This window comes from Neodiprion fabricii, chromosome 6 (assembly GCF_021155785.1).
Source record: "Neodiprion fabricii isolate iyNeoFabr1 chromosome 6, iyNeoFabr1.1, whole genome shotgun sequence".
NCBI classification, from domain to species: Eukaryota; Metazoa; Arthropoda; class Insecta; order Hymenoptera; family Diprionidae; genus Neodiprion; species Neodiprion fabricii.
The window spans coordinates 1,509,049-1,533,762 of record NC_060244.1 but is presented as its reverse complement, the minus strand read 5'-3'; the positions used below and the strand labels follow the sequence as shown (position 1 = coordinate 1,533,762).

At 44.1% G+C, this 24,714-nt stretch overlaps 1 protein-coding gene across 5 annotated transcripts in view; it reads left to right on the top strand.

Moving 5' to 3' along the window:
• LOC124185472 (leucine-rich repeat-containing protein 24-like) overlaps window positions 1–24,714 on the top strand; it is a 172,668-nt gene that overhangs the window by 112,427 nt on the left and 35,527 nt on the right. For 4 of the 5 annotated variants that reach the window (XM_046576282.1, XM_046576281.1, XM_046576284.1 and 1 more), the window contains one exon: window positions 63–159. The exons of the other annotated variant lie outside the window; for it this stretch is intronic. The gene's annotated coding sequence lies outside the window, so the exon portion shown is untranslated. The remainder of the gene's footprint in view (window positions 1–62; window positions 160–24,714) is intronic. 5 annotated transcript variants of the gene reach the window in all.

Here is a 24,714-nt window from a genome sequence, read left to right as displayed (position 1 = left end):
TTCCTCCTACCAACGAAAGATCAACGCGTTAATTTTTGTTTCGTTTGCTTTTTACTTTACAGACGGAAAGCCGAACCCGCTAAGGCTGTGAGACATTTTCATCCAATTTTTGAGACTGGTTTCCCTCATCCATGCTCCAGTGGTGAATACCAGCGTTTGGTGAGTTTTTTGACTTAGCTATGATCGGACATCGAACATTTATTCAATAACAGAGGCTGAAGTTAGTAACATTACGGTAACGGAACATCGGGAAGAAAAATCGTCATTCTCGAAATTTCAGAACGAATTTCTAGGAATTGAATTTTCGAAACCTGAGTACGTTTTGTTTACCATGGCTAACTAAACATGTATCGGACAATCCTAAAGGCGCGGAGTAATTATTTTCCCGAAAGTTACCAACTTGAACCTCATGATTTAATACTTTGCTACCATCGACATTTTTTTTTTTTTTTCTTTACCGAAGTTGGAAATTACGGCGACGTCGGTTGTAGGACGAAGCCGCCGACTCTTCTCCTTCGTCTTCTTGCAAGGGTATAGATATCGCGCGGCGGGATGAAAGGGGGGGTTGACGGGGGTTCTCTAATTACATGGGGACGATATTGTTCCTTGGAAAAGTCCCGCCGAGAGGGAGAAGAACTCTTATTTACTCTCCTCGCGCCGGCGGCGGCGGTAAGGCCGACACTTTTAAAGAACCATCGCAAGCCCGCGGCCTTAACAAACGCCTCTCCTCTCCTCTCCTCTCCTACTCTACTAATTATGCATATTTATTATCACTTGTAAAGTACAAGCTCCTACGGCGTTATCGCCGACCACGCGAAAGCCACAAATCGTCGGGCGTGCCACATCTTCACCCTCTCCCTCTCCCTCGTCGTTTTTTTCCCGCTTCACGATGCCGATGCTGCTGCCCTCCCCTCCCTTTCCCCCTCGACCGGCCCCGTCACATCAACCTCCCTGAAGTTTCACACTCGTTCCAGACTCCTTCGGCATTCTTTGATAACAGGCTGGTAAAATTACGCCCACAATGCTGTTATACACCGCACACCCTGGGTCTTATTACGAACTTTCACGCCCTTGACTTTCTTCATTAATATTTTCTCGATAATGTTGAAATACGCGACTTCTATGCAATCTGTATGTATGCATACGTACAGATTGCTGCAGTTTGTTGAAAATTTCTGGGCGATACAGTTTGTCCCACCAGCCGATATCATTCGTTTAGAAATAAATTATACGTAAAGGATCGATCAGACGTCGTATTAAATTTAACGAGGGCGCTGACAGGTCGCGATAAGCTGCTGTCAGTGTGAAAGGGGGAGGGGATAGGGATGCGGATCGGGGAACCCGTCGAAGACGATGCCAAAGACGCCGAGCGGGAGCGAGAAGGGAAAGTCCAAGGGAGGTCGCGTCGGCAGCAGGTCTAAGGCTTCTCTCATCCTTAAGCCCCGGGACGGATGATACGCACGAAGCCAGACAACCTTTCACCGTTTATTCTGTCTAATTGCGCCCCGCTTAATTACACCGGACAAATAACCCGGCTGTGATACTGTATAGCCGCTCGTTTGTCCCCGAAGCCTGTGCAGCCTCATTCTCTCTCTCTCTCTCTCTCTCTCTCTCTCTCTCGTCGAACATCGTTTTTTTAAGTTCGCTTCCTTTCTTTGTCTCTATTTAAAAAGTACATTCATCTCACATCTGACTTGGAATTGGGACTAGGACCGCATGCTTTCCCTCCCCCTCCCCGGTTGGAAGCTCGCCAATCGCGAATGCGCACGTGGAGCTGCCGCATATAGAAGTGACGCTTCAGCAGTCACCGATACCGAAGGGCACTCATAAGCACCGCGCGTAGCGCAGGCCGATCCTTGACGCATCCAGGCTGGTCCTTAACGAACCGAAGTGGTAAAGGGAGCCGCACTCGAAGCCCTGTGTTCTGCCGGCAATTAATACCCATTCTACCATCTCTCTCTCTCCCTCTCTCTCACACTCACACTCTCGAGGGGGTGAAACGGTGTTGGCGTTTGCTCCGGGCGACGTCAAGGGCTCGCTGCGGACCCTCTCTTGGAAGCGCCGTATAGCCGTCGAGTCCTTGCCCATCTTCTACTTAGGACCACAACGCCTCGGCACCTACACGTATGTACATACATACTTGTTTTAATGCACCGCGTGTACTCGCTTTCATCGCGAACAGCTTCCACGAGCTTCGCCACTTCGAAATCCTTTTCAGCGCTTTATCGTACCGTGCACGATGTATGCGAGAAACCGTACGTTATACATACGCTCAGAATGCAATGCGCGGAGGAGAAACCGCGTCGTCTGGTCTTGCGTTCGGTCTTATCGGGAGCGAATCTCACCCCGGGGACAACCGAGCTGATACCAATGAAATATATTGCCAATTTGTAGGAAACGGTGCATCAGACTACGTCGCTATCTCTGTTTCACGTAGGTAGACCGCATGACCTATGTAACCTGCATCGCAACAACCTAACCGCCAGGGAATTAAACAATTGGACAAGGAACACGCACTGTTCTGCAATACCTGGAGTTTCAATGAATTTTCACCGGTTACCGCTTCGCGCTGTATTGCAATTGTGTATAATTTCCCGTGCACTCGTGTATATGGATGCGCATGTTCCATGTGTCGTTATGGTCACGTCACGGACGGTGTGTACTTTTTTATTATTAATTTTTGTGTAATTTAATGTAATTTTTTACTTATTTCAAGTTGGTGTAACGTTATCGCGAAGACGAAATATTGGGGGAAAAAATCACTTTTTTCGTAATCCTGGAACGATTGTTAAGGAATTGAGATTTCGATGTATTAGCGTGTTTCGTTTTTATTACACGGTTTACCGTATTTCGGACAATTCGAAGATTGCGAAATAACGGATTTTCCTCAGCGCGAATCATCACGATAACGTTACTATTAACTTCAATATTGATCAACGACGGACAGTCCTGGTCCATTGTCACTCTAATTGCTGCGGAACAGGAGACGAACCGGTCTCCAGGATTCGGCCTCTCACACCTGAGCCTGAACCTGCCCCAACCCCCGCCACTTTTCATCCCCACAATAAACGGAATGGCCGGTGAACGTGACTTTATTAGAGAACAGTATCGCCCCCTCCCCACCCTCTCTCCTTCTCTCTCTCTTCTATTCTATCCTCTCTATCTTCTCTATCTATCGCTTTCGCCAGTTGTGTTGCTTAGTAATTGCGTATAGCCAGCCGTGAATCGTGCCGTTGCACCCCGATCGATAGTCCGTTCGTTGATGAAAACGCGCACGGCGGTGATTGACAATACTAGTAACAACAATAATCGTAACGCTGACGACGACGATGATGATGATGACGATGATGATGATGGTGATGATAACGATAACAATAACAATAATAATAATAATAATTACATCAAAAAACAACGATAATGAGATCAATAATGATAACGTTCGGAGGAAAATAATGAGGAGAGTGTATGTGTGTGTGTGTGTGTATATATATATATATATATATATGTATATATGCTGTACAGTAACGATAAGCGAAAGGATCCAAGAAATCCTGTTTGTATGATAATGATGGTAATTCAGCTGTAATAAGAAATGCGAGAGTGGCCCTCCGATCTTTTTTCTTTCTTCTAGGGAATTATCGTTACGCTGTGTCGTTTACCTGATTATTCATACATCCCTACACATATGTTACAGGATAAAAGAGGCGGACGTAAATTTTGATCGCGGGTTCAAACCTAGGGGCGTGGCGAAGAATGAAAGAAAGCGAAAACTTGACAATCGTCAAATTAAAATGTTAAATTTATTTTTCAGAAATGAAAATATCACCGCGACAAGGTAGACAGATTTTTTCGCAATTAGCCCGGATCTCTTTCACCGTAAACTTGAGCCTTTGTTCGTGAAAAAATTCCTTTCGTTTGTCACTGCACGGTTTCACCATTATACGTTATACCCTTTTACCCGTGATAAATTTTAATTCCAGTCCTTCGTTATTATCGTTGTTTCTGTTGTTGTTTTTAATATTATTATTATCATTGTTATTATTTTAATCATTATTTACGCTTTTCCGTTTGGACCTGGGAGCGTCGGAGCGTTTCGCTCGGTGTAGGGTGTTTATGGAAGGCGGCGAGAGCAATAGTTTATCTTTATTTCGTCCCGGTCGGCAGCTACGTCGGTGTTCGTTCGGGTTGCGGGAGAAACGGTGAAAACCGTGGAAAACCGGGAGAATCGGGAGAAACGGCGGCTGTATTCGCTGGACGTCAAATGCCACGAGTATTTCAAGCTTTATGAATTGCGATTTTAATGCGTGCCGAGAATGAAAAGTGTTTGTATGTTGCGCGGAAAAGCGTTATAAACGACTGCAGGGGCAGACCGGGTGACGGGTTTTACTTTATACACGTATCGTATGCGTATTGGTATGCACACATTAGGTTGTATGTATGAACTACGGTAAATACATTCCATCTGCCTGCGTATACACAAGTATATATATATATACACGTATACGTGTGTATATCCAGTTACACGTAAACATGACGTTGTCAGGAATAAATGATTGCTTTTTCATAAACGCTATACACTCTCCGTCCCTCCCTTCCCGCTATCGTCCTCCCCCAACCGGATGCCGCGAGCGCATACCACCCCATAAAACCACCATCTGCCTCCACGCGGTGAAACCTCCCAACGTCTTTCTACTATTTTACTTTTTCACCTATCGCGTCATTCCGTTACTCTCCAACGGACTGTGGTTTTTTATCGTTCCATACGTCGTACGCACGGATTAGTCGGTCGATGTAACAACGGTAGAGGTTACGGTTCCAATGGCATGGAAGAAGAGGAAGCGATGGAAGAACTCAGAGATCAAGAAATGGCAAGGTTTCAGATGAAATCGCGCAAATTTCGTCGGATTTTTAACAGTTTACACGGCGAACGTTATTCTGTGATGAACAGCTTGTGGTAGGCACGGAAGTTTGTAAATATTGACGGGGCCCATTTCCGATTTAGGGGGGCGGGGGAAAAATTATTTTCGCATGTGTAATAAGCAAACAGTGTAAAGAGAAATAAAATTGTAAAGGTGACGAGAGTGGAGTTGGTTTTCAATTTGAGCGAGACAATTTTTTTTTTTTTTTTTGTCACTTTCATTCGGACGTGAGGATGACACGTGTAAAGAGAGTAATGATAACGAAATGATGTAAATTCGAGGAAAAAAATGAAAAATAAATAACGCGACCCATTTTACTCGGAATTATCGTTTTTCGTTACCTCCAGCATCAGCAGGCTTTTGGAAAGAGGGTGACTATCGTTGCGTTGTGTCGGAACGAGAGTATAATATGCTGTCCGTCCGACAGACGCGGAAGCTCCGGGCGGATTGCCGTCAGATTTTTTCATCCCGGGTATAATAATTATGAATCCCGGTAATAAATCAACAAACTCGCCACCCCCCTCCAATCAAAATTTTACCTCGGGGTGGACCGTGTATTTTTCGAGAGAGAGAGAGAGAGAGACAGAGAGTGACCGAGGGAGAACGAGTTGAACGAGAGCTGCCGATGCTGTTTCTAAGACCAGGATTGAGGGTGAAAATATTTTCACCGATGCCGGCTGGCCCTCGTCTCCTAACGTCGTCCGAACCCTTCGCCCGTTACACTTTTCTCAAAGCGATCTTTGCACGCGCAACCCTCCGGCATAAAAGTAGGCAACGCCGAAACCCGTTCAGCCACCTTCCGCACTAAAAATGCGGGAAAATAGCGCCGCGCGAAAACGACGGCTGATCGTTGATCCCGTCACTCGTTGAAGGGCGGACCCTGCGAAATTCGGGGATCTAGGCGCCTGGTTCTTAGGTATAGTTTTCGCATATTCGGCCGGGTTCCTACCTATCTAGTTTCCGCAAGGACGGTTCTAGCTCTTCCAACTTTTCCAAAGTAACTTTGGAGATTACATAAACATGCACTAGCGACAGTTCGACGTCGCGTCCCGGGCTTCTGTCGTTTATCTTGCGAATATTTACGCGATTGCTGGTGAAGAATATTCGCTCTGGGAATATCGCGAGGAAAATAAAGCACGGAATATTTTGAAAGGAACTTTATTTGCAGCGCCGTGGAGAGTTGTAATTTTAAAGAGGCCATTTGTAGACTATTCGGGTGGGCGCTTAATTTCTTTTTTTTTTTCAATATTATTAGAATCATTGCCGGTTTCGTGTTACAATCTATTTGAACGCCCTGCATTCCGTTTTCTTCAGTATTTGGGCACATCGATATTTCGTCGAATTTGAAATCCGGTAATATTTTTAAGAGAGCGTAAAAAAAAAAGTTAGTACGAAAGAATTGAGGGAATGAGAGAATGAAGAAGAGAACGGATATATTTTCACAAGGCGTTGGTACGTTGATGGTAATTCAAACAGTCGTATCTTCTGCAGTCTTTACAGCGTGAATCTGGTTTATTACGATCGATTGCGTGATATGAAATTTTTTTTTACCAATCTCACCGTCTTCGAACAATTTTTTTCGGATTTCTGATCTCATTGCGATAAAAGAAAGAAACTCTTTTCGAATATTAGATTTTACGGTTGAAAAGTAGGATCAATTATTGGAAAAATAAAAGATCGTCGTAAAAGTTCTGAAAGAAAATTCATCGCACGTCAGCTGACCTCATTAAAGGTGTATCAACACCATTTTTCTTTTCACTTTTTTTTTCTTATAACTTATAAAGTGATATTAGACAAACTCCTTCTTTTCGTTTGTTGTACAAACCTTCGTTATGCAGTCTCAATCTTTTTCGTTATCTTACACAAATTCTGTCTTATACAATATTCTTCTTATTCACATGAACTGATAGTAAGATTGACTGTATTCTTGGAAGAAGATTTTGCATAAAAATTATACTATTGGAATTTTATTGTATAATATACCTGTTTAATAATACATATGTATATATATATATATATATATATATATATATTCCGTGAGTAGATATCTACGATATTCTCCCTGGTCGCGTAGAGACTTGTCACTCAGAAAGGTTATTACGCAATCTAAAAACTCTTAAGAGTGATGGGAAACGGATTAACGGAATGACGGACAAGGGAAAAAAAGTATCAGCTGAATAAAGGAATCACGGGGGCAGAAAAAAAAAGGATGAAAAAAGGGAAGTTAATTTAGAAGAAACAGGAGATAAAGTTGCCTTGGGAGTTTTAAATTAGAAAATTGAGTAGATAGAAGCTGAGATATCTTCTTTTTTGCGCCGAACCAGGCCTCGGGTCTTCACCCCTTTCGCGACGTTTATACCGTCTTGGGGTCAATAATTTCCCCGCCAAGGAACCGCCTGACACTGCAGTAAAGCCGTGTCGCAAACGTCACCGCGTAGCCCTCGCTAATTTAATTATACAAAAACAAACCGTGCGAAAAGAAGAGAATGAAAAGACGGGGAGCGATATCAAGCCGTATTACGTCGAACGGATACTGATTTTCGGGATAACTTGTTGCCCCGTCTCACCGTAAAAAGGAAAAAGAATCCTCTACCCGGCTTTTAAAACTCTAAACCCTGGAAAGAGGTTAAAAGCCTGCAGCTTCCTTTGAGAGGTTTCGCAGCGTCTTTCATCACACCGAAGGGTTGGAAAAGCAACCCCGGTGCAACGGGTGTATTTCATTGTCTTCAGCGGCGGAAGAACCTACAACGACAATCAAGTATCATGGGGTATGAAAAATGGCGAAGGAGTGAAAACGGGGTAGGAAGGGACGCTAAAAGCTGCATGCGGGAAATTCTGGGGGGTGATTCGGGAGGGTGAGTCGAGGCCTATTGTGACCCTCGCAGCCTCATTGTGGTCGAACCGGAAGCCCGACTCTATACCTACGTGCCGGTAGAGCCGCGTATGTCGGGGCCGAGACGAACCGAGGCAAACCCCATGAATACTTGGGTGAGTGAAGTATGGCGCCGACGGATGCCGGCCGTATCATACTTTCCACCGTGTACGCGGGGGTAGAACCGCGCAACACGCGGCTGAGGTATAATAGACGAGGATCGGATGAATGGGGGTGACGAGAAACGCACGACGCAGTGTGCATGGCTAGCTTTGTATTTCGGGGGCATTCAAGACATCCTTGACGTCGAAGACGAGCAGAGAAAGAGAGAGAGAGACGAGGATCGGTTAAAGGGAAGAAAGTGTGGGGTGTTATTCGATCGCCGTTACCTTGTACCTCTCGTTATTTATACCTTGACTCTTTCTGTCATTTTTCTTACACTCCGTGCATAATCCTGAATTTTTTTGCATCTCTGGGTTGAAATATTACTCAAACTTTGGAACGGAACGGGATTTTTCGCGAATCCATAATAGTTTATCGTAGTTGTAAATTAATATATAATATAAAACGTATACCAAAAAGACTTGGAATTTATTGGTTGGCAAACAAAGATTTTGGAATGGTCGTTAGATTTAGAGAATGCAATCCATAGGGATACTTTTTTTCCTCCTTGCATCTATTCTCGGCCTAAAATTGTCCCGTCTTAAAATAAATATTCGGAACACTGTCTAAAACAATGTTAATAATTCACCTCGGTTTCACCCCATTTTAGGGGTTGTTTTTGGTTTCATTAACAGCGTTAAAAAGTACATAGAAAATGTAAAATTGCACTTCCGTCCCAAAAAAAAAAAAAAAAAAACAATTCCGTGACCGAAAGGGTCTTACTGGAACCACACGGAGTCCATTAGAAGGACCTGCATGTCCTCGGCCCAGGGTACGATAACGCATTAGTCGACGTGTCATTGCAGATGCATTGCAGCACCGTTACCGGGCTGCCGTTTCGCAACGGGGAGATAAACCCGTCTCGATGCGTAATTCGCCGAGGGTTGAAATTCTCGGTGCATTCCCGGCTCCCTATCCTGTCCTTCCGCTTCCCTGCGCCACAACCGTTAAGCTTCGGATTAATTTCATTGTCTCCACACTCCTCGAAGACGGAAATTGCCAATTCTTGCCGACCGACTGATTGGCAGAGATCCCGTAGCGATTTCCACGCTTCGCAAAATCGTCTCTTGGTTATCTGCGAACTGGGGGGAGGTTCAAGGGGATGAACGGGGGACTCGAAAGTCGAAGTCACGCCTGACTTTCCACGCCTCAGAGCCCGGTTTTCGTCTCGCAGATTCCGCCGAATGAAAACTAATCAGATTGCCCAACAGATTATCGTTCATACCTGCCTAGTAGATAATAGGTGTGTATAATGTATAGTAGATAGTAAGTATTAACGATCGAGGTTTAATTCATCCCAGTGAGAACCATCCTGCAGCCTCGGATCGCGCAATTGTACACCAGGTACGGCCTGTTTAAATCGTTGTTCGGTAATACAGCCAAAGGCGATGAGAAAATAGAGGATCGAAGACATCGTCTCGTCGTCTCATCGTTTGTAAAAAATTAAATCGTTTCTTGCCGGGTATACCTATGAATGAAACACAGGATCACAGGTAATTTCGACTTATTGTCAGAGGTACCCCGGCATTACAAGAATCACGCCGAGTTTCACCGAGTTTTCCTTTCGCTCCGGGTTTCCGCCGTCATTTTCCCTCGACCGGGTTTCTCGCACCCCCTATTCGCAACTCCCTCCGCGGCGTTCCGACACCACCGCCGTCACCACGACTGACAATGAGTCTCATTGTCAGTTTAACGTTTCAGAGTACTTAGCGTGCGGCTCCGGTGCCAAACAAGGCCGTTGACTTCGAACAGCCGTGTGTGCGTGCGTTCGCGCCTCCGAAATAAGGGGAGACGTGCCCCGTTTCCTAGCTGCTCCCAACCCTCGAACCGCAGGGGGATGGAAAGCGTCGCGTATAACGCATGCCCGTCACATCGCACCGCGATGGCTGTTTCGCTCCAGGCGCAGCACACGTGTAGCATGCTTTGTTTTCCCATTACCCCGATTATGAGCCACCCCTTTGACCCCCCGGACCGCTTCGCCCTGTCGTAGCTTCGTTTGCAAAAATTTTTCTACCACCCCGGAACTGACCCAACTTCCGGCGAACTCCTTCCGTTCCAAATTCACGCGCAGCCTGCCCGCTGCTGCAGCGTTGAAAAACACGCTTTGAATAACGAAAATGTACAGTCGTCGGACGGTGCGGACTGCTGAATTATTATCCTATTCGCAAATCAAGAATCAAATCAGACTCGACGTATCGCTTTGGAAGGGTGAATCGTGTGCCGATTCTTCTTTTTCTTCTCGCTTGATAAAAGTTTCGGTTTTGGACTTGAGGTAAGTGCGTATCAGTTATCGACACGCTTAGACCCGATTGTTGAACATTTTATTTTGCAAAATTATAAATTGACGGCACAAATTGTGAATTTCTCGATTACTGAAATCAATCGCTAGAGGGTTGAACACTACAAATTTATTTCTTGCTAATTTTGGAACCAGGGATCAAACAGATGCAACTAAAAATGGTCGATAACTGCAACACCTACCTTACGAGCTCTTTTATTCCGTCCATTCGTACCCAAACGTATTCTTTTCTGTTTTTCTCCCAACATTCAGATTATTATCAGAACCTCCTGATTCCGAGACACCTGGAGAAATATATTTATACGTATCTACGTATATGTATATCGTATGCATATTGTATTGTGAAATAATTGTTGCAGTAAATTTAAAGTAGAAAAGAGAATATCCTGAATTGCAAACGATCGATCAAACGGCACAATAGCGAGAAAACGTTGGGTAATCTCGCAGTCCGGATCTAAACGCGGTAGAAAAGGTGGCAGAGTGTTTTCCGGATCTCGACATTCGCTGCAGCGCGGAGCTTTTTTGCACCGAGCAATTCTTGCGCGCGTGGCCTTATTTTTTATACCCACCCGTAGAACGGAGCTCGAGCTGAAGCCTAAGCACCTGAACCGAGGCGAACTTCAACGTGAACTCGTGTTCAGGGGTGAGGGGGAGGAGGGTGAAGCTACTACGTAAGTAGTCAACCCGCTAGCTTTTTGCGCCGCTTTATTCCTCAGGCCAACTTGACCCGATATTCCCGCGAGTATGTTCCAGAAGCCTACGACGCTGCTGCGCTTCACTTTTCGCGTTTTTCCTACTACGTTTCTCGGGCTCGAGGCGGTTTTATTCTTCTTCTCTTTTTCGTTTCTTTTCTTTTCTTTTCATTTCTTTTTTTGCCTCGCTCCTAATTTCCGCCTTCGCCTTGTTCCGCGTTTCACTTTGTAACGTACTTGCGAAAGGGTATCATTGTCTTTCTTTGAGAAAAAATTTTCAGAAAACTGATGTGATGTAATCGTTAATTCATGAAGCGTGCATAATTGATTCGTATTATACCACGTATTTTTCCGGAGCGGATAATATATATATATATATATATTACCTTTAAAGGAATACGGGAACAGCGATGAAAAAAATATGGTGGAAATTGAAAGGAGATTGCGGCGAGGCCCGTGTGCCTTGAGAAAAGCCTTTACGGCATCGATTACACCGAGTTGCAAGGGGTGGAAACGTTCCCCCCGCGTTGTTGTATCGACTGGAAATATAAAGTATCGTTTATTTAAAGCAAATAGGCTTTCAACAGAATACGCGACCCTGCTTTATGCCTCATTTTTATATTTACCTTTGCCTATGTATATATATATATATATATATATATATATATATATATATATATATATATATATATATATATATATATATATATATACATCTACACACCCACACTTTCTCACATATTTACTTGCAAACGAATCTCTTTAGGGATCGCGTATTTTTCATCGTTTGTGTTACATATATATAAATATATATATATATATACGTATAAATATAAACCGTATCTATGACGAGGATTTATGATATACGGGATGCTTAATGGATCGTCAATTTTCAATTAGTAGTTGGAAAAAAATAAATGAAAATAACAACAAATTGATCAAATAACATACCGATAACGATAACAAACCCCCCACCCCCTGCCCCTGTCTCATTGACGACTACGCGGCGATATTATCTGATTTCCTCTCATCGCCGCGATTATTATTATTTTTGACTCATTTTCACCGCGGCGTCGACGCTTACCGAGCATATCTGAATTTAATTATTTTTAAACAGTTTGTCCAGACTGCAAGTCTCTCGGATTTTTTGCAAAACGTTTTATACCTGCAGCATATATAACAAAAATATATATATGTGTGTGTGTGTGTGTGTACGTAGAAGATGAATAAAACGAAGAAAGGTACGGATGAAGACGAAGAAAAGGGAAGAAAATTAGATAAGAAAAGAAATTTCGTAATGGTTTTTATCCGGCGAGCCGAATTTCCCTTCACAGCAGATATTATACCACCTTTGGCGCTTTAACTCCGAGGAAATTCCCGGACGGGTTTTGCAACATAGCCGCGTGGAGCCGCCGACGAGGGTGAAAGGCAAATGTATGGAGGCACCGCTTCGTTAGTAACAACTGGGAGCGAGGAGGGTGGAGTTTGGTAACCGGAAATGGCACGATTCCATCTCCAATCTAAGTTGTGTGTTCCGGCCTCATCCCCGCAAGTATCCAAGAATACCGGGAGCCAATTCGCCAATTTCGAGTAGCTGAAACTGAAATTCAGCGACGTTGATTCCGTATGGAATATACCGTATACGTATAATCGATTCGGTAGAAATTTATCCGGGATTTTCTTTCGGCGTAGAAATTTTTCCTGATAACATAAAACTCGTCTGCAAAATAATGTTCCGATAGTGGTAACGAATCCGATAATTACGACTTTGGCTGTCGATTGTTCGCCGTAAGATCGTTGTTCGTTTTTCGTACCGCGCTGTTGAACATCAGAGCAGATTAAGATGAACGGGAAAAAGAATTTCGACTCGCCTAGCTGCGTCGAACTTGCAGAAGAAATTTCTTCGCGAATACCGTACTGAAAAAAATATTGCAAAATTGCACGACCCGCATGTAATTTTGACTGATTTTCAACCGCGAATCGTTCGATTCGTTCTCGAATATATCAATATCATTTGATATAACGCGCAACTCGTAGGTACGTCGGAGATCCGTGCCAATCGCGCTACGATATCGTGCGAAATTCAATCGACGTGATGTTTTGCATTTTATATTCACCCCATGTTGGTGGTGGCACGACAGACCCTCAGCTTACGGTTGAAAATTCCGAACTGCCGAAATTCCGAATGTATATTATACATGCTTGCGTACAGTCACTATTAAGTCATTAATAATTTTCGAGAAGAATTTTTCGTTTCTGCAAACTGCGTTTTTGTAGTTTTTCTTTTTTTCTATCATGTCTTGTTTTCTTTTCATTTTATACAATCTGACACCTGACAATGGCGGCAAAAAGTAATTTCCGTCAATGTCTCAGGATCGCAGGTCGCAAATTTTCAGATATCAAGGTTTACATTATAAATATATACAGCCGTACAACGTATATAGACACGCGGTCTTGAAATATAAATAAGTATGGTACGCAACGAGACGATAAGCCGGGCCAATGAATCAACTTGTACGTGACTGAAACACCCTAAGGTGGAGAAATTTTTCTGCATCCATCTTGTCTCTCTCGGTTTGTGTTTATTCTCATCTTTCCGCTTCGCTCATAGATTTCGGGGTACGGCCTCTGATTGCTAACGATGATTAAACGATCCACGGGAATCGGGATATGCCTGAAATAGTGACGAATAACGTCTGCAGAATCGCGGATTTGCGATATTTTCTGCTTTGGGGATTACAGGTATCTCCAGAATTAATTCCATTCCATTTCTCGTTTTCATTCACGTTTATCCAATGTCTGCCATTTTCGTTTTTTATACATGTACAGACATATAATGTATTTTTTGATTCCTCTTATAAAGATTAATGCGAATTCGTAAGATCCAACGTATCAGACAAATTACTCAAACTCTCGCGCTCTGGGAATTCGCGCGTACGGACGTACGCGGATGGTAAAATGGCAAAACGTCGGCTTGAAAAATATCGGAGAACTTGGAGTAGCGGCGGTCTGAAGGCTCTACTTACCGTAATAAGCCAAACTGTACTTGTATGTGTTTAACCTACCGGCGTACATACGTGTAAATTCATCCATGTGCGAGTTACCTAATCCCGATGATATATGGATCATACGCGGGACTCGTGTTACGCTGTTTTTTTCGATCAATTTACGATCTTGAATCCGTGCCAAGTAAAATCTGCGGGTAGTTTAACGCCTCGGTCGAACCTCGGCTAAGTCGCCGCCTTTAACGACGGTGACGACGACCTGAACCTGCGAGAAAGTATAACTTATCTACCTTTGCCCACCCGCTTTTTTCACCGTGCTGCAGGTGAACTTGCAGGGAAGGGGCGGGGGGCGAATAGGAAAAGCGGCGTAAACGGGACTCAATGAGTGGGGAGAAAAAAAAAAAAAAAAATAAGAAAGTACTCGCGTTACACGTTTACGTATAAAGGTACGCCATAAACCTCGAGGACGCGGAATTACACTGGGGAACAAAAAAGTGTATTGTTAAGGAATATTTCAGACGCAACTTTGCACGTTTTTGATTCGCTACGTAGCAGCTCGGTTATAAATCCAAGACTAGCATTGGTGTCTGTGAATACTGAATGGAGTGGTGCTTTTTATTTTCTTTATGAGGCGGGTTTGTGGCTGTACTTTTTCTCCCCTTTCGCTCTGCTTTTGGCTCACCATTTTGTGTATCTTTCGCTGAGCTTTCATTAATTTTTTTTTTTGTCTTTTTTCTCTTTGTCTGTTCTCTTGACTTTTTCGGTAAATTGAGATAATTGTTAAAAAGTGAAGCATAGCCGCGAGATTTAAAAGCATTCCTACGCTTTTATTTGGTCGCTCGTTATATACTTTTCTTCTTCTTCTTTTCTATTACTAATTATAACAAAAAAAAAATAAATAAATAAAAAAGAATGGCTGAAATGTAATATCGCCGAGAAGCTTTTTACCTCGACATCGCATCGTTTTAACATCCGTTAAGAAGATATAATTATAGACAATCCGGAAAAAAACTCCTGACTTGTTACAGCGAAATTATTCTGCAAGCAGTGGATAATCAGAATTCGAATAATGGATCGTTGAGCTTCCTTCCCGTACCAAGAAAGTTATATTAACCGGTATTCGAATGAATAATCATCACGTACTGTTTCGCAGGACCAATAATTGACGCCATGATTACGTATTTCGTGATTGCTTACATTTTATTCTTACAGAGCTATTGCGAGATATTACTTGACAGATGAATTATACCTTGATTGCGTGATTTCATACGATTTCTTAAAATGGGAAACAGATTTCTACAATCTTAAATGATTTCTCATAAATAACAATGGTTATTTCGATGATTACTAATGCAGAATTTTGTTTCAATATTACCGATTTCAGTATGATTTCGGAGATCACGAAATGATTTCGAATGACGTTGACACCTCGGCCGCCTCGATGAAACAATCCTTGATAATTACCGTGCCTAAACCCCCTGGGTTTATATATTTTATTTTTTTCATCACACGTGCAGTTTATTATACACGAAGATATACAGACGATTAAACCGTGGCCGGTTACCTGAAGGTAAATGAAATCGACAGAGTGGATTAAACGCTCAATTACGTTGCATCACGTACGTACGACGGCTCTTTGGATCGTTCGAGAAGCTAACGAAACGGGTTAATTGCGGCTTCAGAGATACAGAGAAGTTACAGAAACACGGAGAGGGTTGGAGAACGACGAAAGCTGTGCGGTTATCGGTATTCCGTGCACTTACCGAGTGCATGCCGACGGATTATTATATGTTAAACAGAGAGCGAGAGAGAGAGAGAGAGAGAGAGATACGCGGCGACTCCTGGAGAACTAAAATTAGCAGCAGCTGAACCGAGTCGTCGGAGAGTGATTTCCATGCAGTATTCGCCGGCGACGAGCTGAGAAACGTCAAACTTCAACCCTTGATTCGCAATTAATCACCGACTAACCGCAGCCTCTATCTAAAGTCTTGTGTAAGTAAGCCAACCGCTGCCTGCCTCTGAACCTGACAAAGTTCCTGCGTTATAGTCACCGGGTAAATAGAAAGCTGGTCCCTTTAACGCTACCTCCAACCTGCTGTTCGGGGTATAATAATGTATACACCGAACGTGGGAAGAAGGAAGGAAGACGCGAACCCCGCTCTGATCTTCGAGGATAATGCGTCCTTGGCTAGTCGACGGAATCCACGTCAGGGGACGAACGAAACTCGGTTTTAAATAGACGCAATTTTGTAATCCATAAACTCCGATACGTCTTGTTTTTACTCGCGAAATCTTTTAGTTATTGGTAGAAAATGTACAATGTATGGAATTGGTGATGTGTTTGTTGTGGATGATTGATGTTGACTGGATTCTGGTTTGATTACAACTAAAAAACTAGATTCTTTTCAATCAAGTGACATGCAGGTCCTGCTTACGTAGAAAGGGTAGTTTTTTTTTTTTTTTTTCTCGAACTTTATTGGTTCGCCTTTTTCTAGGGGAGAGACACTTTTCTCTTTCCCATGAAGAGTTTTTAATTTTTTTTCTTAGAATTTTTTAGCTGGCTTAGCGAGGACCGGGGGGTTTTCTTTATCTAAACATCGTAAATCGACGATACATGGTTCCCTGCTCTTTCTCAAGTCACACGTTGCCTTTGAAACCCAGACGTCGAAACCCGATGAGGCCCTCGGGCCCTCCAAGAGGCGTCAGTGGGTCCGAACGTACAGAGTACTGTGAAAGTAATGCGTCATCGATGCTTTGCGATTAATAGATTGAGAAGAAATCGTATAAATATTGAACCGAAATTCGATACAGTTCGTCCTTCTTACGTACGGTATCCAAGGATTTCCTCATTCAACTAAATTCATGCCGGCAAAGCCCGGAAAAACCAATCTGGATGAAATTGGTCCTCAAACATTGGGTAACGGTGTGTTTTATCGAAACAATATTATGACCAATCAAATCGTATATATCGAGAATGATTCTCCGAAGGAAATGAATTGCTGACGGATAGGATTTCTTCGTTCGTTCTATCGCGGATATATCCACTCCGGGAATTGTAGACACACGAATTTTCGAACGCAGAAACTCCGGATGAAAAACAAGGATAGAGACACACACGAGGAGGAGATACGGATCTCATTTTGACGCGTATAAGTTGGAGCCACGAAAAGTTCCGAGGCGTTTCTCACACCGTTCACGCAATTAATCCACTTTCGGTGTTATTCTGCGAGACGAGGTTACGTCAGCGGCTAGAAAGCGGACGAACACGAGGACCTGAATATTTGATGGTTCGCCGCTGTCGTATCTATTTCTTTTGTACGGAAAGACATCGGATATACGCGCAGCGTATCAGATACGCCGTTGTAAAGCTCAGCTTCGCAGTGAAAAAGTAAGGGATAAATTTAGCCGACCGAATCAAATATAAATTTCCCAGTTTCACCAAGCGAAAGAATTACCTTCGCCGAGGGACGGAGAAGCGCGGCTGACTTCATGGCCGTTGCATATCCTACGGACATTCCGGCCTTCCGTTGCGCCTGGAAATTGCAGGACATTACGTCGCGCCTATTGCCTTATTGTACTAGCTGTGTCCCGTAGTTGCGGGAAAGTTGCATAACATAAATGAGAGTACCGTAGGTGTTCTACACGGTGTGATCGTCGTCGTGTGTTACCGAGTTTCGGGCCCTTGAGTCCGAGCCAAATAGTCACGCTGCTGGCGAACTACGGAGGATTGAATTCGCCTGACGATCGCGTGGAAATAACGCAAGCGCGCTTTTACTCCTTTCCCCGAGTTCGCGGAATAGAGCTTTTCTCGAAACGATGCGAAACTCCCGGGCAGCATTGTCATCTGTATTGTTGACGGATGGAATATTGTCCGAAGGTCCTGAAAGAAGAAGATGAAGAAGAAAGAACAAGAAGAAGTAAGAGAACCGGGGATGCAAGTTCCAGACGTGAAATGAGTTAGAACCTCGGAAAACTGCGAGCTAGGTATTTTCGTATTTTTATTATTATCATCATATATTGAGATGATTAATAATTTCCGACTATGAATCTCTCTCTCTCTCTCTCTTTCGTTCCATGCCTGAACCCACAGATACCTACACCCTTAATGTAAAACATAATCATTTGTCATTCTTCTCCTAGCATTGATGCGGCAATTTCTAACCGGCATCGGTGTCTATTTTTATTACAATCTTTCCTGTTGTCAACAGGCAACAAACATTTCCCCTCGTGCTCTATCTGTTTTTGTTATTTTTTTTTTTTTTTTTTCTCCAATAAAATTGCAACCCTGTATCGCAGTTACGAATACTCGACTACGAACGAAACGCCCTTCTCGTAACCTGACACGGTATGCAATTATCGGCTGAAATCTTTTAATTACTCCAAGTAAAAAAGAAAAATTGGTGGGAAATATTGAAAAAAACAGTCTACAAAAGAACTACGAGTGCAGAAAAAAGCAGGAGTTTTCGTAACGTTTGCAATCTCCTTGCGGGGTATTAAATTCTTTGCCTTTATACGCGGCGTGGCGCGGAAAACGAATCGACATTTTAGGCGACACAACTGGAGTGAAAACGCGACGAGGACCAGCTTAATAAAATCTTGAATACTCGAGTGGAAACGAGAAGCGGTTCACAATCGGATATATTCTCCGCTCTGACAGGCTGGGATTTCGGCCGCCCGTTCATAAAGGAAATTACAATTTTCAAGACGCACTTTCCGGGAGCCGACAACCAAATAAGTAAGCAGTACTTGAGGCGAGCTAAACTTGCGATAAGAATCAAGTGGCAATCGTAAAGCCTCGTTCTTCGAAACCCGCAGGCGCGGCAACCGAATAGAATCGAATCGATACCACTAACAAGTGAAGTGAAAATAACCCTGAGAAAAATCAGTCAACTTGTGGATATTAAATTTTTCCAACCTCAATCGATCCGCGTCGCCGACGTACTTTCGTATTTCATTTTCACTTTTTGGCACAAGGGCTGTAATTGATTTGTTTGAAAACGACGAGTCGTAATAATTCAAGAATTATTTCCCCCTTCGATTCATTTCTTCGTCACAACGATCATCCAGTTATCCCAAAATCGCTTCTACCGAATCGCCGTTTGGTTGATGATAAATTTGCGCCTCGACGTAGGGAGTCTCGAACCTTGTACCAAACTCTGATGCTACGCTGAGTGAGCAAAGCGTGTTATAGAAATTCTCTTCACGTTACTTATCGCGCTAGAAATTCATTGCTCGCAAATTGCCAAAGACCTTGGTATCGAATCTGTCGATTTTCGTTTCGCCTCTTAAGCATATTCCTAAAAAATGCTGGTGAAACTCTGCAGGCTGTATACCTAATCGTACTTCTGAAACTCGATTCGAGGACAGCGAGCATCGCGGGGAAAAATGAATGGGTATTCGACAGTACACCGCGAACAAACTTCAATCAAATTCAATATCCGATGTTGGTACTCACAGTGGATCGGGAGTGTCGCACGGACCATTGGTGGGCCTGTTAATGAGCCGGAATCGCGCGGGATTTACGTCGTTGGGAATTGTGCCCGTGCTGTTGGCTGATTGGCACGAAGAAGGGCCGAGGGGGCAAAGTGGCAGCCATGTTTCGGCTAATTGCGTCGATTTTCAAACGCTCGTCGACGGAGGAGCATTTCTGGGGGACGCGACGATTTGATTTCGTCACCGGATGAATCGTCGATACTTCGGCTTCGAACTTGCGAGTGATCGGCGAACGAGGAGTCGGAAGTTTCGCAGTTTGAAATGGCGAATCACGAATCGATCACTGGTGGAACACACGCAGACGTTGGGGTTTAAGGTTCGGGCCTGAAGGACGACTCGAGGGAGGTGGACACGGCTGATTTGACTTGTTGGTAAGTCCGTTAAATATTTACACGACTGACAGAAGGACGGACAGGCTCTTCGGGGAGCCTTGTTCCACCTCGTGAGCCGGTAAATTAAGTATCAGGCCTCCTTTGTTCCTCGAGGCTAGTCAGCCGGCTTCGTGCTGGTCACCGCTATCCGTTCGTCCATCTAAAACCACCGAGCTGCTATCTCTGCGGATCCTCGACCGACGACAACTGATGCCGAGTGATTTTTCAACCGGACCTGGTCGAGGCTCTCGATCTCTGACGCCCGAACATCGTGATCGAGACGTGGATTAGGAGGACGACGAGGGAATATTTTGAATGAGAATCGTTGCTGGAAATCTGGAACGATATGTCTGCCTGTCTGTATGTTCGTGACTTCGACAGCTTCGGAAAAATGTTTCATTCTTAACCGTCAAATAATCAGTTTCATTCGTGGCACGATTTTAAAACTTGTTGGAAGTAAAGTCTCATCGCCTTTGTACGTCTCACTTTAACTCGTGACTTCCAACATGTCGACTTTCGGACTTCTGCATACGTACGTATATGTATATGTACATCCATCGCGTTTATTATTCCGCAGGTCGAATGGGCGCCGTTATATTAGTCGCCTGGTAATAGGTTGGTTCACCGCCATTACGAGATTGCACTCGAATCTACACACCCCTTTCCAACGGTTGTAGGTATTACTACTTAACCGATACTTGAGCGGATCGCGACGTGTGTCGAAAAATAATTCCCTACGTTTCGTCCTCCGTTATTTCCTTCCTTTCAATGGATTCGTTCGCGTCATTTCGACGCCGACGTGCATATACGATTGATAATTCAACCTCTCAGGATGATTGGGAGTGAGGATTATTCGCCTTTCGCGGAAAAGACATTTCCCGAATATTATTGTCCGTGATATCGATCGCGTAACCGTCACGCGCGCCCCGGCTAATCAGGAGCGATAGTGTTTCCCCGAAACGATCGGCACTCCGAAATGGCCGGTGCGTCGATATATCGCGTATGTCCAATAAAGAGGAAGAAGCATGTACATCAGATATCCTGGATCGTAAATCTGTGATCTGATCCTCCATCCAGGTTCGAGTCGCAGCTGGCGGCTTTATTCCTTGGGTATCGCTGCCGAGGGGCCGCGGGGCAACAGCATTCCTATTTTATTACCCGGCCGAATTAAAAACGCGTGGTAAAATGTAAGGGCGGTCCTCCCTTGTCGCGACTGAGTGGAATATCGTAACGGTACCGGGACATGCAATAATCCATCAGCATTCATGCCGCGGGCTGTAGGAGAGTTGATTTTTACTTCCTTACCCGAAAAGGAAAAAAAAAGGTTGAAAAAAAAAAAAAAAATACCAGCTCTACCCTCCCGTCGGAGCCGCGGGTTCAACGCCTGTGCGAACAGTCCGGTAGAATCAAGAGTGAAAGACGAGCCGCGGAATGAAGCAAAGCGCAAGAGGTTGGTAGGTAGGTAGAAACTTGAGAGGTGGCTTAAAAAATACTTGCGGTGAATTGGATTGACCAGATCCCTGGACGCTTTCCGACCCCCCCCCCCCCCTCCCCCTTCTTACTTTCATTCAAGTTTCCAAAGCCTTTCACCGCCGCTGCTTCTTCTCCTTCTCATTTCCCTTTTCATTCCTCTTCCCCTCTGGAACTCTTCTTTCTCTCTTTCTTTCATCACAAAGATTAAATTACACTTTAGGCTGGCAGGCAGGCAGGCTGTATACCTAACGTGGTAAACCACCCTCTCTTCTGTTCTGCTCTGCGTTCTTCCGCGCAGCTACGCGTTTCTAGACGTAAAACCGAAGCGACTTTGAGCGCTGGGCTGCGGCACTTCCGGAAAGGTGGATAAGGAAGGGAGGGTGGGAGGGAGGGAGGGAGGAGGAAGAGGAAAGAATTGCAAGTGGTGAAGAAAAAATTAGATGGAAATCTAATTATAGTACAAAATGTAACGAAGCCCTCGCGTTCTCAGGTGGCGAAATTCATCCGCAGGTTTGCAGGATTTTTAGATATTTACACAAGTGAGTATCGATGGGAGAATTTGACGAGGGTTTGAGAAAGGGGGAACTTGGGGAGGTCACGTGTTAGGAACGACAGTTTCTAAACACAATAGCATGTTAATTATTACTTATTACAAGTTCGTTAGACACTTTGAACGTTGGAGGGAAGGCGATGAAACGGATGATGAGACAAGTGTAAATTTTCTGTAATGAAATTAGTTCAATTTATTAACGCCCTCTATTCGTTGTGTGTACTGTATATGTATATGTGTGTATGCTGTAATAAACGTCGGAAATAATCCCTCGCAGTAAACTCGACACTCCGGTTGATTGTGAATTATTAAACCAAGCTTGATGTGCCTACCTTCAACACCTTATATATGCACCAACTCACCCCGATGCTCTAGTTCTAAGATATTAATCATGCGGCTTCAGACAATCGATGACAATAAGAATCATTAAACGAGCTGCCGACTTGATACAGAAACATCAAGTTTGCCGAACGCCGTTATTTCCTCCTTCTTCCTTTGTTGTTTATAACTCGTGTATTAATATCGAACTGTGGAACAATGCTGCGCCCTCATCCCCCCACATCCCCTTTCCATTCTCTTCGTAATCTATAATAAAATGCCGTCTCATTCGTTGGGAAGTTGAGTGAATATCGAGTGACGAAGGTGAGGAAGTTCGAAGAGAAAAAAGGGGCGAATCGAACGAAATTAGATTGACGTTAACGCGATTTTTCCCCTTTCTAATTCTTTAATATTCATTACCGATTTTGATCGAAACTTCGGCGTTAAATCTTTCTACCGAAGCTTCTCGTCCTACGAACGTCAATCTCCTTTCACGAACCCTGAAGAAAGGCGAGCGTTATATTGACGCGAAAATCGCTGGCCTTATCGTTCTCACTCATTTTTAGAATTCCAAAACTGAGTGATAAAAATAATTTTTTACCTTAAAAACCGAAAGTATTTCGAAAAATTCACGTCGTGCGCCTGGAATTCGTACGGTAGTATAAATCGATATACGTACCACCACCACCACCACCCCTAAAAAATGTCAACGCTTATTCCTAACCTGCAGCTCGCAAATGTAACTGCTCATTATAACTCGAGTTAGTACTACCCCAGAGGCTCGTGGAGAACTCGGCTGGGCGAGGTGGCGGTATCTCGCTCGTTCCATCCCGTCGACGTTATTTGTAGACGAAGTTACGACGTTCGCGTTCTGTTTAAATGCGAACGAGATCCATTGCTGGTGCTGCTGGTGCTGTTGCTGGCGCTGTTGCTGCTGCTGTTGCAAAGAGGTGCGTCGGGGCGGAAGACCCTGCAACGTATAGTTACCATGCCCCGTATAGTTGGTAGTGTTATTATACGCGGGGTTGGTGCACAGACCCAGATACGATTCGCCCTTTGTGCATTTCCATCGAAATCTGCATCGCAGCCGCTGCATCCTACGGACAAAAGACGGGCGCCTGCCTCGGCTATCTATCTATCTCCCTCCTTTCTCTCCTCCCTTATCTCGCTACCCTTCTTCCTGCGTCCCGTTTCGAGGTGCCCTCCACTCTCCTCCATCCCGTCCTCACCCTTGCAGAGAAATATTGTTATTATATACACTCGCTTTGCCGATTATGTAGCTAAACCGCGGAAAGGAGACGACGAGCTCATTATATTACGAGAAGAAAATTCACCGGGTGGAAGAATTCTGGGGTATTTTTTTTTTTTGTTTTTGTTTTTTTGACGATAACCTCGACACCGATGTTTATAATAATTCATCGATAACACGCCGACGTTTTTTTTAATTGGTGAAACGGTGCGACCTCCGAAGGGCGAACAAAACGCGATTCGACGGCCGCCGCATTCCTCGTGACGAGGAAACTGTAACTTTATTGCAGACACTGAAGTTTTCAGGAATTTCATCAGTCGCGAGTATTTTGAAGTATCGGAAAAACAGACCTTCGCAAAATCGGTGTTACTTTTTTTTATTTATTTTTTTTTTTCTCTCTAGCGTTTCGCTGCACGCATGAAGTGGTACATAAAATTGGCCAAAGCAAAAACGGTACTGAAATATAAGCAAACTCCCGCATGTTCACATTCGTGGAAAGATTTTTCTCGACCAGATTTAGTTCACTGTTTTACCACAGCCGGTGAGGTTCTTGATCGCCGGTTTGTACATATGTATGTGTACGTACGTATAATAGTTGACGTATTATAGTTGAAATTCAAATTCAGTTTGATACCAATTAATCCAAAGAGAACCGTGGAAGCACGCCGCCGAACGTGAACAAGGTACATACCGAACCCGTGAAATCGAATCGACGCACAGTGTCGGGATCGACAAACGTTTCGCTTACGAAAATTTGAAACATCAAACATATATCCTCGGCGAAATTAAACGCCTAACTGATTTGTTTGACTTGCCCGTTTCACGGTCGGAGGCACCTCATGTCAGGTTTACCATGTGTAGGTTTACACCAACTGCCTAAAGCTTCCAACCAATTTTAGACTCACTCCGTCTGCCTCCGTCCAGCGCCGGAGGGTCGCTTGCGCTTTGTGTTTTCCCCGTGATGCAAACGCTCGACGACTTTCCGATTCATCCTTGGCGACCTTCCGCTATCTCTTTCTCTCTTTCTCTTTCGACCCTCGGCTTCTCGAGGCGTTGATCGTGTCCGCGCCCCGGAAATGCGAGTAAACAAAAGTGATCAACGTTCTTTTAATTATTCGAGAAGTCCCGAGGTGCAAGAGTTGGCGGCAAAACCCGGACTCCGGCAAGGAGAAGAAACTCCGTCAGCGGGGCGCCTGAAGGAAGTTTCTCCCTTCGCCGAGTGTAAGGAGGAAGAGGAGAAGTGCTAAGCGGCGTAAATAATCTCGGAGTAATTATATTTCCTTCACCCTTGGCGGTGTTACCGTCGTCGCG